This window comes from Vigna unguiculata, chromosome 1 (genome assembly GCF_004118075.2).
Source record: "Vigna unguiculata cultivar IT97K-499-35 chromosome 1, ASM411807v1, whole genome shotgun sequence".
NCBI lineage: Eukaryota > Viridiplantae > Streptophyta > Magnoliopsida > Fabales > Fabaceae > Vigna > Vigna unguiculata.
The window spans coordinates 21,761,928-21,775,763 of NC_040279.1; the positions used below are offsets into that span (position 1 = coordinate 21,761,928).

Below are 13,836 nucleotides of genomic sequence, written 5' to 3' on the forward strand. Positions count from 1 at the left end.
AAACGCAAGTAATTGATTAACACGTGGAATAACAAAAAATAAATTTAATACCGGTTTAATTATGTTGATTATATTAAATCATCATAAAAAATATAATTTGTGTTAGATTATTTTGTAATACTTCATTTAATTAATAACCCTAATTAAAGGAAGCGTTAGACAGAAATATATAGTAGCATGGTCCTAGAGTATAGACGTTACTCCTTACAATTGTTCAGAAGAAAATAAGAAAAAAACTAAGGCACACCACGATGCCAGTAACAAAAAGTAGTAAAGGATCAACAGTGATTCAAAATAAGCCCCAAAGGCAAGACAATACATAGGTCATAACCCTAAAAGAAAACCCAAGTAAAAGGATTCCCGCTCAAGCAGGCTATGCAGCGAAGTCGCCATTCCCATGTTGACCATGAGGATTTCTCGCATATGCTCACATCAATAAATTGATGATCATCGCAAAAAGAGAAGTCCACACACATAACAATCAAACAAGCAAAGGGTAAGCTAGAGTAGAAAACCATTTATCTCACAATTACATACAATTTCATAGTTCAAGATGCATATGTCAACCAATCATGTTACGACTTGCACACAATACACTAAGACTCAGACACGACTCATCCGGATACATATAATTAGTTGGATTCAACAAATGCTTGCACTTGTGGTGGCTTTTACTGCTCTACTAAGCTAATTGTTCTAGTGTCTTATCCTCATACACAAGGTTAGCCCTTAATCGGTTCCAGGTCTCTTGCTACTCTCACCACTAGAGTCAGTACACTTTATGTGAGACTATCTAACTCTTTAGAGTGTCAGGATGCAATCCTTACCTTAAATCCTTACTAAATTATTATATAGATGGGGTACCACCATGAACTCCCACTAACAGGGGTTATGAAATTACGTCCCGACCAACTGAGGCACCACCATGAGGTCTTACCTAGAGACTCATGGAATTACGCCCTAACCAATGAGGCACCACTATGAAACTATCATGGAATTACGTCCTAACCACATACAAATCATGTTTCATCGACCAAGTAGGTACTTATCATGCATACCAATCTCATGCCAAACTTTATAACCAACCTTCATTCATATTCCATACCAAAAACCATACCAAACTCATCATATTAAATCCATGAACCAATTCCATACATGCACATCACTCATTCCATGCTTTTAACATATTAATTCACCCAAACATGTGGCAAACATACAAGGACAGAGGAGAAAACAGAACCAATACGCACTCTCGCCCAACTCCTCGCTCGGGCAGAAAGGTCTCGCTTAGGCGAGAGGGAGCTCAGGCGAGCTCCTTTCGCCTAAGTGAGAGCTCGAAAAGGGGAACAATGGCTTCTTGCGATCTCTCGCTTAGGCGAGCCCTCCTCGCTTGAGCGAGACTGTAGCTCGCTCAAAACAGAGACTCGTCGCTTAAGCGACAACTCGAGCAGGAAAATATGGGCGAGCCTCTGTTAGTCTCGCCTAGGCGAGACATACTCACTTAGGCGAGAATATCAGTTCTCGTCACTGTTCATACCTGCATCAACCATATTTGCATACCCAAAATACCAAACAGATCATATCATACAATCACAACAGCACACACTTCATATAAGCTCGAGACAAGTCAAAAATAGGCAATTATTTAAAAAATATGAGGAACCCTGACTTCCCTTACCTGGAAAGGGTGAGCAAAGGACTTTGACACCAACTGCTAGCGCAACAGCTCGAGGAACAGACTTAGAAGCTGGAAATATGAAAATACAAATGGAAAGGAGAGGTATGAGCTGTAGAATACTTACACGAAGCAAGAAAACGAGACTAAGCTCACCGGATCATCAAGATTGGGGTTAAACCCTAGCAGAGCACGACTGCAGCTTTTGGAGAGAATGGGGAACTGATTTTTGGAAGTGACAGAAATGAGAGTGTTAGCTAGCTTAGGGTCTTTGGCTCTTTATGGGCCAGCTCTAGGCCCAACTAATTTAGGACAACCCCTTTAAATAAGGGCATATGATATAAGTGGGCCTTACATATTTTAACCAATTTCTTTATATTATTTTAGTCTTTAATATTTCAAACACATTTTTTCTTCTTCTCTTTCTTCATATTTCGTCCACACTGCAACTTATATGCTCATATTAGATGAAGGAACAGGTTCAGAAAAACTTGATTTCTTTGTATGGAAGAGTATATGAAGCATTGGTGAAAGGATTTTGAGTTGAGTTAAAATCTTTTAAGAAAGTTTTTCCTATTTGAGTAGTTATTGTTGAGTTTTATGTGTACCTTGTTTTGGAAGAAGAAAATCATTTTTATGTGAACCTTCCTCATTTTAACGATCACCATTTTACAATTGGATGACACAGGCTGATATATTCAATCTAGGATCTGCAGGCTCTGGGAAAACTTTTTCCCAAGCTATTCATCTTCTCAATACTTTTGTTCAATACAAAATCTTCCACTCTATTGCATTGTTTTCAACAGGTTTGCATTTCCTCACCCCCTTGTCTTCTTCTCTTCATTGCCTTTTTTTCCCTTTCCACTTTCCTCTTTATATAGTATCTTTTATACATAAGTTGCAGGAATAAGAGTCATAGCGAATTTGAATTTTATATTAAATGACCCATGAAAAAACTCATCTTAAATCATGACATGTTTTAATTGGTTGATATTTTTTAAGTGGTTTCATTTTAGAATTTTGGATTGTTGATGATACTAACTCATATGGGTTCAATCAAAAAAAGAACTTAAAGAGTTTCAAATTGGATTGGAATAAAAGGGGAAGTTCATGTGATTTTTAAGTGAATATCTGAAAAGTCAAATGATAAATTTAGTGGATTTTGTCAAGAGTATAGAACAAGCTGGATACTTAAGCAACCTACATATATAACTTGTCCAAGTTCCAGGCTTAGATTTTGTCATAATTTTCTTTGAACATTGGTCTATAATTCTTATAAAAGAATTTTTCTTATTCTAATGTGTTTATTTTTATCCTTGCAAAATGTTTTTCTGGTGTAGATTTGTTTGTTTTGGTTACAAATTAATGTATAACTTTTTTATGCTTGATATTGATGATAACGAATACTTTTTTATTTTCATTCAAGCATAATATTAGTTTCTTAAATAGTGTGAAACTTAAATTTGACAGAGAAGTTGTAACTGAGAGATATTGAGCTAAAAATCAAGTTCATAGTTTATGCTTTTCTACTTTTATAATTAAAACCGTAAAAACACAAAAATAATAATCTATACATGTACATGTTGTAGCGATTTTTAACATGGGATAATGATAGCATTTTTTTAGCACAATTACCAGCATTATGATGAAAATCGCCAAAAATAGTTATTGGCACCTGTAGTAATGTAGGTTAATTCACTACAAAAATAATTGTTTTTAGCGGGGGTTATATATGGTGTTTCTGGGGGTTTTAACCCCCACTAATGGTTTTACCAGGGGTTTGAGATTCCCCTGGAAGTGCAAGCGTGGCTAACGGATTACCGGAGGTTTTTAGCAACCCCTAGAAGTAGCGCAATTTACTGGGGGTTTCGAAAACCCCCGTTAATACTTGGGGTTTCGAAAACCCCCGTTAATGCTTGGGGTTCTGAAAACCCCCAGTAATGCCTGGGGTTCTGAAAACCCCCAGTAATGCATGAGGTTCCAAAAACCCCCAATAATGCATGGGGTTTACAAAAACTCCAGTAATGCTTGGGGTTCCAAAAACCCCCATTAATTCCTTGAAAACACCTGTTAATACCAAAAAGTTAGTGCTCATATTATTATGACATTGCTATAATGCTAAAGTTGTACTTTCCTGATAATTGATTTGTTTAATTAATTATTTGAGTACGAAAAGAACCTTATTTTATAAAATTTCCTATTTATTACTTAATATTTTGGTATCAATCAATACAAATAAGCAAAACCTTCAATGCCACTTCAAAATAAGCAATCAATACAAATATTCATTCAAATGGTACCAATACAAATATTCATTCAAATGGTACCAATAGAACTAGCAGTCATAATGCTCTTAACATAATAAGTGTTGGAGAGGTAGCATTTGAATGACAATGACATAATAAGCAATGCACTATCTACCTATAATAAAACCAAAATTAACCAAAAGTTTCCTAGAAGCATATTTGTTGACAAATTTCAAAAGTAAACGAAAAATATCATCTAATGCAGTGTTGGATGTTGATCATTTGTTTCTTCGTTAGGAACACTTCCTTGATCAGATACCTAACATATGAAAAATAATGATAATTAATAACTTTCCAAATAATAATATCAAACATATATTAATTTAATCAAGTTTTAAATATTACCGTTGGTGCATGATGCACAGTAAAATCACGAGGCAACTCTCCTTGATAATTTTGTACCAAAAAATTAACCATTGCCTTCATTTCATTGAGTTGGGATGTTAATGTAGAAACCTATTTTAAAACACAAAATTAATCAAAATAATCAAAATAGAGAAAATAATATTTTCTACTTTTGAAGAAACAAAATGGAGCTCTTTTGACAATCTTGGTTTACATAACATATTACTTTAAACATATTCAAACGTCAAATTTGATAAAAGTAACTATTAACTACAGCATATAAAATAGTATCATTCATAAGTCAACTTAAGAATAACCTATTTCATCAATGTACCTAAAAAAGAAGATATAACGAGATTTCGTGACAAAAAAACCTCTCACAAACCAAAATAAAAAGAAACAAATAATATTTACAAGTCACATCAAAGCTAATATTTAGACGTTCAATAGTCATAAACCATAAGCAATGTCAGTTTCTAAATGATAAGTCATAGAAGAATAATCTGCAACCAAACAAATTTAAGATGTAGAAATATCCCAACAGTTTGTAAATGTTAAAACCAATGCAAACTATTCAATGGGAGAATTAATGGTACCAATGCCTGAAGACAGCTATTGTAGAGATGGAAAGATGGAAACAGTATCTCAAAACAAATTGTGGGCTAGCAATGAAACAAAACCAAAACAGTATCTGAATGGTGTGGTCAACTAGAGTGATCATTTATAGGCTAACCAATTGTTTAAATTGTCACTGGTTGTGTCTGTAGTTTGTTTCCTTCATGTATCACTAAAGGTCATGTGATTGATCATTCTTTTAAGAGGATTGAATTGCCTTGTGCTTGTTTGGATCACCTTTCTTTGCTTTAAATTTCGGCCAAAACTATTTTCTTAGCATTTTGTGGGGAGTGTATGAGATTTCGAGGAGCAAAACAATCCAACTTGATAACGCCACTGATATAGCTGTGTAAAAAGCTAATTCTAGCTCTCAGTGGTTTGTATAATTTAATGTTTTAGTCACTTTGATTTATAACCTACTTTTGCACCAACCTCTGACCTGTATATTCCATCCATAAAAAAGTAGCCTAGATTCTCAGTTAGGAGTTAATAAAATCTAAATGACATAGAAAGCAGGTTTTAGTTTGGTGTGTGAGAATCAATTCAATTTAGTACAGGAGATCTAATTGATGTAACTCAAATAAATGTTTTTAATTGGGAAAATAAAATAAAAGCTTAAGTATTTTCCTTCCATGTTTATATTTAGTTTATACTATGAATGTGAATTTTTATTTAAGTAGTCAAGTTTATAGAATGTTACCTAGCATCATTCTTATATTTAGGGGGGCATATTAGGGAAAAAAATCTCAATTTAATATTTCTGGAGGAATAATTGTTAACTTTTTAGAATGGAAATGCTACTCCCCCACCCTCACATACACTTTAAAGAGTAGAGTTTCCGCGGTCCTTTATTATGGTACTGTACCTCTATCAGAATTCATGGGCTAGCAATGTTATTGTACCAGTTACAGTGAATTTATCGAAGTGCTTTTAATTTTAGGCAAGTAAACTCATAAACTCATAAGCAGTCTCAAACTAAGCAATGATAGTATCTAAAATGGAGTCATGGGATCTTAGTGATAGAATTTCATATTAAAGTACTTTTTTAAATTTTTTTAGAAACAACTTAATGTTTAGAAGGAATGAAAATAAGTTTTCATTTTCAATTGAGCTGATTATAACTTTCATAAAAACGAATTAAATTTTTTAAATGGTACCATACTTTATTCCTTCAGTCATTTTCCTTCATATTTAGAACACAATCACCTAAAAAAACAAATTGTGTGCCAACTTCTTTGCAAAAATTATTCTCCATAATGTGCACCATAGATGAACAACTGAGATAATAATAGAAGAAGGAGGTTTTCAAGGGCAATATATAAGAAGTAGGAAAAGAACTGTACTACACAGCATCTGCAGTAGGAAACAGAAAGGAAAATTATTTTTTCACAAACAGAACATGCAGACATGATTCTAAGTTGAAACCTTAAAGAAGAGAAATTGGAGTGCTTTCTTACATGTTAGTTGCTACATGCTTATTAATATCTGCTTTGGATATTCATTTCTTTCATTTGGTAATGATTCGTAACTTAAATATAAATATAGATGTTCAGAAGTATTTTTATTTTATGTCAATATAAATATTTAAAGATAGTAGACCCTTGAAGGCCTCAGTAGCAAGCTGTAGGTGTATTAAGGAAGTGACATAATTACCTGAATGAGATTGATGATGAGCTGCAGGTGTAACTACATGTTCCCATGTAGAAGATTTATTGGTTGACATTTTCTTCTTGGTTGATATTTTCTTCATCTTCCGGTGGTCTACAAATAAGATAAACACATCAAATTAAACAATGAAGGATAATAGTTTAAGATGAATTAGTAAAATAGTATTGAATATTTTATAAAGAAACTTTATCAAACAGAGGTCTGCTATAATTTTCTTTTGCATAATTTTTATACTCTGTAATATTATGCTTCCTGCATATAATTCACAGAATTTTGAATTTGTAAATTTAATTAATATTTAAAAGAAGACATAGAATATTCCATTATAAGCAAAAATAAATTTTTTTCGGCATGTGAAATATCAGCAAGCTCTTCAATGCATTTCAGATTCTCACTATTACTGTAAGCTGGAGCTGAAATCCTGAAACATAGCATAAACCTCTGTTACACTTTCACATCATAAACCTTGCAAGTATGTGAGTTAAATATTAAAAGTGATGTGAAATAATAAAAGTGATGTCAATATTTTTTTTCTATAAATAACATATGAAATATTTTCCATGAAAATTATATAATAAACTATAATATAGCCTTCACCTTCTATAAGACGTTTCTTAACTTTCATAGTGCATAGAATAAATAAATATATAATTTAGTTGAAGGACTGATCATAACTTATAAAAATAATTTAAAGAGGAGAAATATATTTAACTTTAATTTTAAATATTCTAAATCTATTTAGAGTACAACATTTATTAAATCCTTACTTTTATCATTTAATCTTTTACTATATGAATCATTTTAACTTATTTATTGAAAATTAATAAATAACTTCTTTTGTCCCCACATGCCTTATTTGTCATATTGAAGTTAATTAATCATCAGAAAATTAACCATATTAACATATCATATTATATTAATATGTAATAGGCACACAAAAAATAGCATGTGAATAAATGACATGATGTTATATATAAAAAAAATCCTACTTTATGTCTTTATATATATTTTCTGTCTTTTTTTAATTTTCTGTTTTTGTCACCATACCTAAAATGAACACCCAATTAATTCTAAAAATGTTTATAAAGAAATCTGTTGTAACTTACAATAACCCGCAATGTAACATTGTTATTAATTATGTAATAATACAACCTAATCTTTTATGACTTTGAAATTATAGTGCAATTACAAAACATTCACTTTAACATAAATGGAAACTTGTTTGTCTTAACATTGTTTGATTCATATAATACAAGACTGCAAAACTTTTGTGCAATGTTGTCTTCAAATGACAGTATGCAATATCTATGTAATTGAACTTAGTTTTTCAAAGAATTTCTACTCGAGTGATATTCCAAGATGCTTAAAGAATTTGACAGTAATGTCTAAAAAGATCATCAACAGGGGTCCAATTCTAAATCAGATATATTGCTCTATCAATCTTACTTACCATGAACCTTATCATTCTTTTCCATCCAAGTATGATATACACTTAACATAACATGTATGTGGAAAGGTGTGGAACTGTGGTTTTCGGATCCAGAGTTACAACTTAAAGAGCATTGATCTTTCGAGTAATAATTTAACAGGTGAAATACCAAAAGAGATTGGATATTTGGCTGGCCTGGTTTCTCTAAATTTATCCCAAAATTATCTAAGCGGAGAAATTCATTTAGAGATAGGAAATTTAAGTTCACTGGAGTCCTTGGACTTATCAAGAAATCGTATCAGTGGGGGAATTCCTTTTTCTCTTTCTCAAATTGATGATCTAGGCAAATTAGATTTATCACACAACTCTCTTTCAGGGAGAATCCCATGAGAAAGGCATTTTGAAACCTTTGAAGGCTATAGTTTTGAAGGAAACAGAGATCTTTGTGGTGAACAATTGAACAAAAGTTGTCCTGGAGATAGAGATCAAATGACAGTAAAGTTCCCAGAAGTTGAAACAATCAATGGTGATGAAGACAATGTCTTTTATGAGGCATTATACATGAGCATGGGGATAGGATTCTTTACGGGATTTTGGGGCTTATTAGGGCCTATACTACTTTGGCATTCTTGGAGAAAGGATTACATGAGATTTGTGAACAGACTGATAAATTATATATGTGAATGGTCCACACTTTAGGAACATATGTACTTTAGGAGCGATCCTTTTTAGTTCATATGTTCGTTTCAGGATCTCTGAGAACCTTTTTCTATGGTCCACACTTCTCTTATACCATAGTTACTAAATTCTACTCAAATGCAATGATTACTATAATTTTTCTAAACAGTTTTCGGTTCACTCTCGAATTCACAAAAATTTGAGAAACTTGATTAGTACCATTGGAAAACATGGTTAACAAAAAACCTTAGTCTTTAAGCATATAATCAGATAAGAACAAAATCTAAGAGTACAAAATCAGAGATGAAGCTGCAAAGAGCAAAGAGGAGCACCTGAACAGAACTAGGGATCACACTGTTACAATGGCTACAGTGGTTGTGGAATCACACTCCGATTGCGGTGGCTATAGCACTGCCAGAGCTACTACTTGATGGTGGGAAAATAATCAGTGACTTAGGGCATGAGTAAGAGAGATGAAATTGAAAGAGGAAAACGAAATCGAAATCAACGACACAAGAAAATGAAATCAAAAGCAATGATGTAGGGAATGAAATCGAAATTGAAATGAGACGAAATAGAAAATAGGAGATGAAATCGAAAGAGAAAGAGAAAGAGCAATAAAAAAGTAAGGAGATGAAATTGAAAGCAAGATAACGATCTTCATTACCTTAAACTTCAACCAAAAATGGTGAAGCCACGGTGGAGGCACGGTGGAGGCTCAGTGGAGACATAGTGGAGGCACGTACGAGAAGGGCTTATTTTATGACTACTAGGGTAAAACAAAGAGAAAGAAAGAGAGGAGGAAAGGGTAACGGGTCAAGTAATTAAAAATTACGAAAAAAGGAGAAAAATAAAGAGACATTCCCTGGGTTTCTTAAAAAAACCCTGGTAGTTAAAAGGGGTTTTTAAAACCTCCGCAATGTGTATATTTTATTGGAGGTTATGATAACCCCAAGTAATAAACCCCAATTAAAATGTTATATTTTTGTAGTGATTTAATCCCAGAAAACATTTTTAACCGTTATTTAAATCAATTTTTTTTGGCTTTTTGGTAGTCAATGTAATTAGGGATATAAAAAATTTCGTACTCGTACGTATTTGCGGATAAAACTTGCAACGGTTAGGAAAATGAATTTTGAAAATGGATATCCGCGAATAATGAATACGAATATTTTTTATACCCGCTAGTTAACGGGGTGAATATAATATTCGTACCCGTAGATACTCATACCCGCTATACTCTAACTCAAATTAAAAAAATATTAAAATGAACATATTGATTTTGAATGAATTATTTTTTATCAATTGGTCTTAAAAAATCTCTATTTATTTGTAACTTGTCATTTAACACTATTTAAATGAATCATTTTTACTTTGTTTGAAAGAAATTTATAAATGTTATGTATTATATTTTTATTTGAATTTATGGTTAAAATTTGTTATTAAATATTAATTTTTCTTTTTGTAAATACCCGCGAATACCCAGTGAATATTCGTGAATATTAAAAAAATATGCAGAGACCCGTATAACGGATACCCATACATATATGGGTACGAATACGAAATAAATATTTATCTAGCAATAGGATACAGGAGAACTACTATCCGTTCCATTGACATCCCTAAAATGTATTAATCGATTTTTGAATTTTATTCAGAATAATCAATTACAACTTTAAGAAAATTTATTGACTAAATGTATTTGGAATAGGTTTTAATAATTGTTTTCATAATTCTATAAATAAAATTTTTGATTCACTCTTTACACATGATAATACTCTAAAAAGCGAAATCACAAACATTTGTAAAAACTATTTTGAACTATTTTCATTCGCTAAAAGAATGCTTTCAAGATTGTTTAAGAATTCTTCCCAAAGGTTGTGTAGTGTAGTACTGAATTACTCTTGTTGCTTTTGTTATGTTTTCTAGTAGCATGTTTCTTTTTGGAAAATGATATTCTAACTTCCAAATTTTGACTCTTTCTCTTATTCCCTGACCTGACAGTTGATGTAAATTTAATTTTTTAATTTATGTTTCATTTTGCAAATACACTACAACAATTTTAGGGAAGTGAAGAGGGGAAAGGGTTTGTCTCTCGTGTGCAGACCACAACACTTGAACAAAGAGTATCTCTCTTGCGCATACCACAAACAAAGAAGGGAGAAAACAAAATTTGATTCTGCCCATTTCCAACTATCACTTAGTTGAAGCGTTTACATATTCGATATTAAGGTATGCTAGGTATGAGTTGCGTTCATTAGCGATTTTGAAGTACGAGATTGCTTTCAGAATTCAACAAGTTTCTGAATGGCGACGAGCGCAACAACGGTCATGTTGGCGACGGCAACAACCAAAACTACAAACTATATTGTCACTTGAAAACCCTAACCGACCACAAAAACGTCGTGTCGTGCGTGAAGTGTTTGAACGACGAGGCACTATTAGCCTCGACAAAACCCTAATCATTTGGTCATCTACCACACTCTCCCTTCTCCACCGCCTCGTCGACCTTCGAGGGCATCTCTGATCTGGTCTGGTTTGGGATGTGAAGACCGACAAATGTGTCCAAGTCATTAACGACCACTCCATGCCCGTTATCTATGTTAATTACATATCTTAGTTTTAAAACAATTGTATTTATTTCAAATTTTATGAAATTGTCACTGATTTATGGACAGTTGTAGTTACTATTATTCAAATTTTTTTTTCTTAGGATATAGTTTTTGGTTTGTAAAAGTAGATTGGGGTGGACATAGCAAATTGTTTTTTATAATTGTTTGTTATGGATTGGATTCATTGCAGAATATTTTTGTGGTCAGCAATCTAGTAAAACTGGTTTAGGGGATCAACACTTTACCACAAACCGCAGATCATATTGTTGTGCAAAAAGTAATAAGTATGTCATCATTTAATATGTCAATGGTGAGCACTTAATGAATCCAGTTCATATGATGTTTGTGAAGTGCAAATTGTGGACTAATTAAGCCAGAGCAATTTTTATTATGTTCAATATACCTTTCATACATGTCTTTAAGGTCTTCTAATACACTAAAAATGGTTTACATGTGGACTTCCTTAAAAATGAAAAAAGGTTATACTGTTACTCAAAAATTATTGGGCAAGTCACCAGTTATTATGTCAATGGTCACCAGTAATTCAATCTAGAGTTTACATATATGTGAACTTATTTTTGTGGACAAATTCTCTCCCACCAATTTTTATTATGTTCAATACACCTTCCACATATGTTAGGAATAACATGTAATTCACTTTAACTGGTTTACATGTTCAGTCCTAACGGTAGGCCACAACTCATATTATTGTGCAAAAAGTAACAGGCAGGTCACCATGTAAATGCGTTAGGAGTCACCAATTATCATGTCTGTGAGGTGGGGGTTGTGGACCAGTTATCCTAGAGCAATTTTTATTAGGACTAAATATACATTACATAGATGTCGTTAAGGTATTCTAATACACAAAATATTTTACATGTGAACTTCCTTAAAATAGAGTAGTGGTTATATTGTTATTCAAAAAGTATTGGGCAAATCACCAGTTAATATGTCAATGGTCACCAATAATTCAATCCAGAGTTTACATATATGTGAACTGAATATTTTGGACCAATTCTCTCCCACCAATTTTTATTATGTTCAATATACCTTCCATGCATGTTAGGAAGGTCATGTAATTCATTGTAATTGGTCTACATGTTCAGTCCCTAATGATAGGCCACATATCATATTGTTGTGCAAAAAGTAATGGGTATGTCATCATGTAATACGTCAGGGGTCACCAGTTAATGAATCCACAATTATCATGTCTGTGAGGTGGGGGTTATGGATCAATTATCCTAGAGCAATTTTTATTAGGACTAAATACACATTTCATGCATGTTGTTAAGGTCTTCTAATACACTAAAAATGGTTTACATGTATACTTCCTTAGACCAGGGCAGTGGTTGTACTATTATTCAAAAAGTATTAGGTAGGTCACCAGTTAATATGTCAGTGGTCACCAGTAATTCAATCCAGAGTTTACATATATGTCAGTGGTCACTAGTAATTCAACCTGCCACCACCCACAACCACCAAGCTGAATCGAACTCACGAAAAGCAGCAACAATCCTAACATCATTCCAAGGACAACAAAAATCTTAGAACGAGATGTGATTCCGTTTAAGGTTCAAGAATAACACCAAAACTTGGAACTCCCATCTTTCGTTTAGGGCCCAGAGCCCATGTCAGCAGCTCCTTGCCACAAAAATCACTGGCCGATTCAACACGAGTTAAATAAACCAGTGCGACCTCAGTTGGTTGTGTAAGAATTGAAGTGGACTCTGATTACGAGGAGAGTTTCATTCACCGAATCACCCTTGCGAACTAGGTATGTGTTCTTCATGTACAGTGCCAACTTGTACCTCTAGAATCACATTTCATCTTCTCCACCCTTTGTTCATGTTCTGTGCAAGAGAAAAATCCTAATTGTTTGGGTATGTGCGTTCGACAACCCCTTTCTCCGTTCACTTTTTCACCCATTGCCACACAGTGTCTTTGCAAAATAAAACAAATTAAAAAATTAAATACCAACTGCCAAGTCAGGAAGTAAAAGAAGGAGTAAAAAATTTGGAGTTAGAATATCATTTTCCTTTCTTTTTTTTTGTGTGAGTGTCAGTTGAGTTGATTTTATATTGTTTCTTGTCTTATATGTGTTCTGTATAGGTTGAGTGATTTTAAGCATATAAAAATAGTAGAATCAAGTTATTATAAGGTTAAATAGTTGACATTAGATGTAGAATTTGTTGAGATTAGATGCATGATTATTATATAGAAAGATTCTTCCTTTTGGTATAAATAAATTTTTTTAATTTTACCTTTTAAATAGTAATTTTTCAAACTAAAATAATTATTATACCATTTTTTCTTTAAAGTGACTATTAATTTTAATTTATCTATTTTTTTATTTTATTTTTTAAACTAAAATAATTATATATATATATATATATACACGCTATATTATGTGCTTTGACTATTAAATATAAAAATATTGAATGTAAACTTGTAAAAAAATCTCAATTATCTTTACCCCTGTCCGTTATTAAAATTATTGAAGCGTGTGAT

General features: G+C 32.5%; 1 long non-coding RNA gene across 1 annotated transcript; it reads right to left on the minus strand.

Moving 5' to 3' along the window:
* Positions 1–3,909: 3,909 nt before the first annotated feature.
* On the minus strand, positions 3,910–4,462 carry LOC114165334. The gene is made up of 2 exons (XR_003599696.1): positions 4,327–4,462; positions 3,910–4,240 (listed from the first exon to the last, which is right to left on the minus strand). It is a non-coding gene; the product is annotated as an uncharacterized LOC114165334 (long non-coding RNA).
* Positions 4,463–13,836: the final 9,374 nt, after the last annotated feature.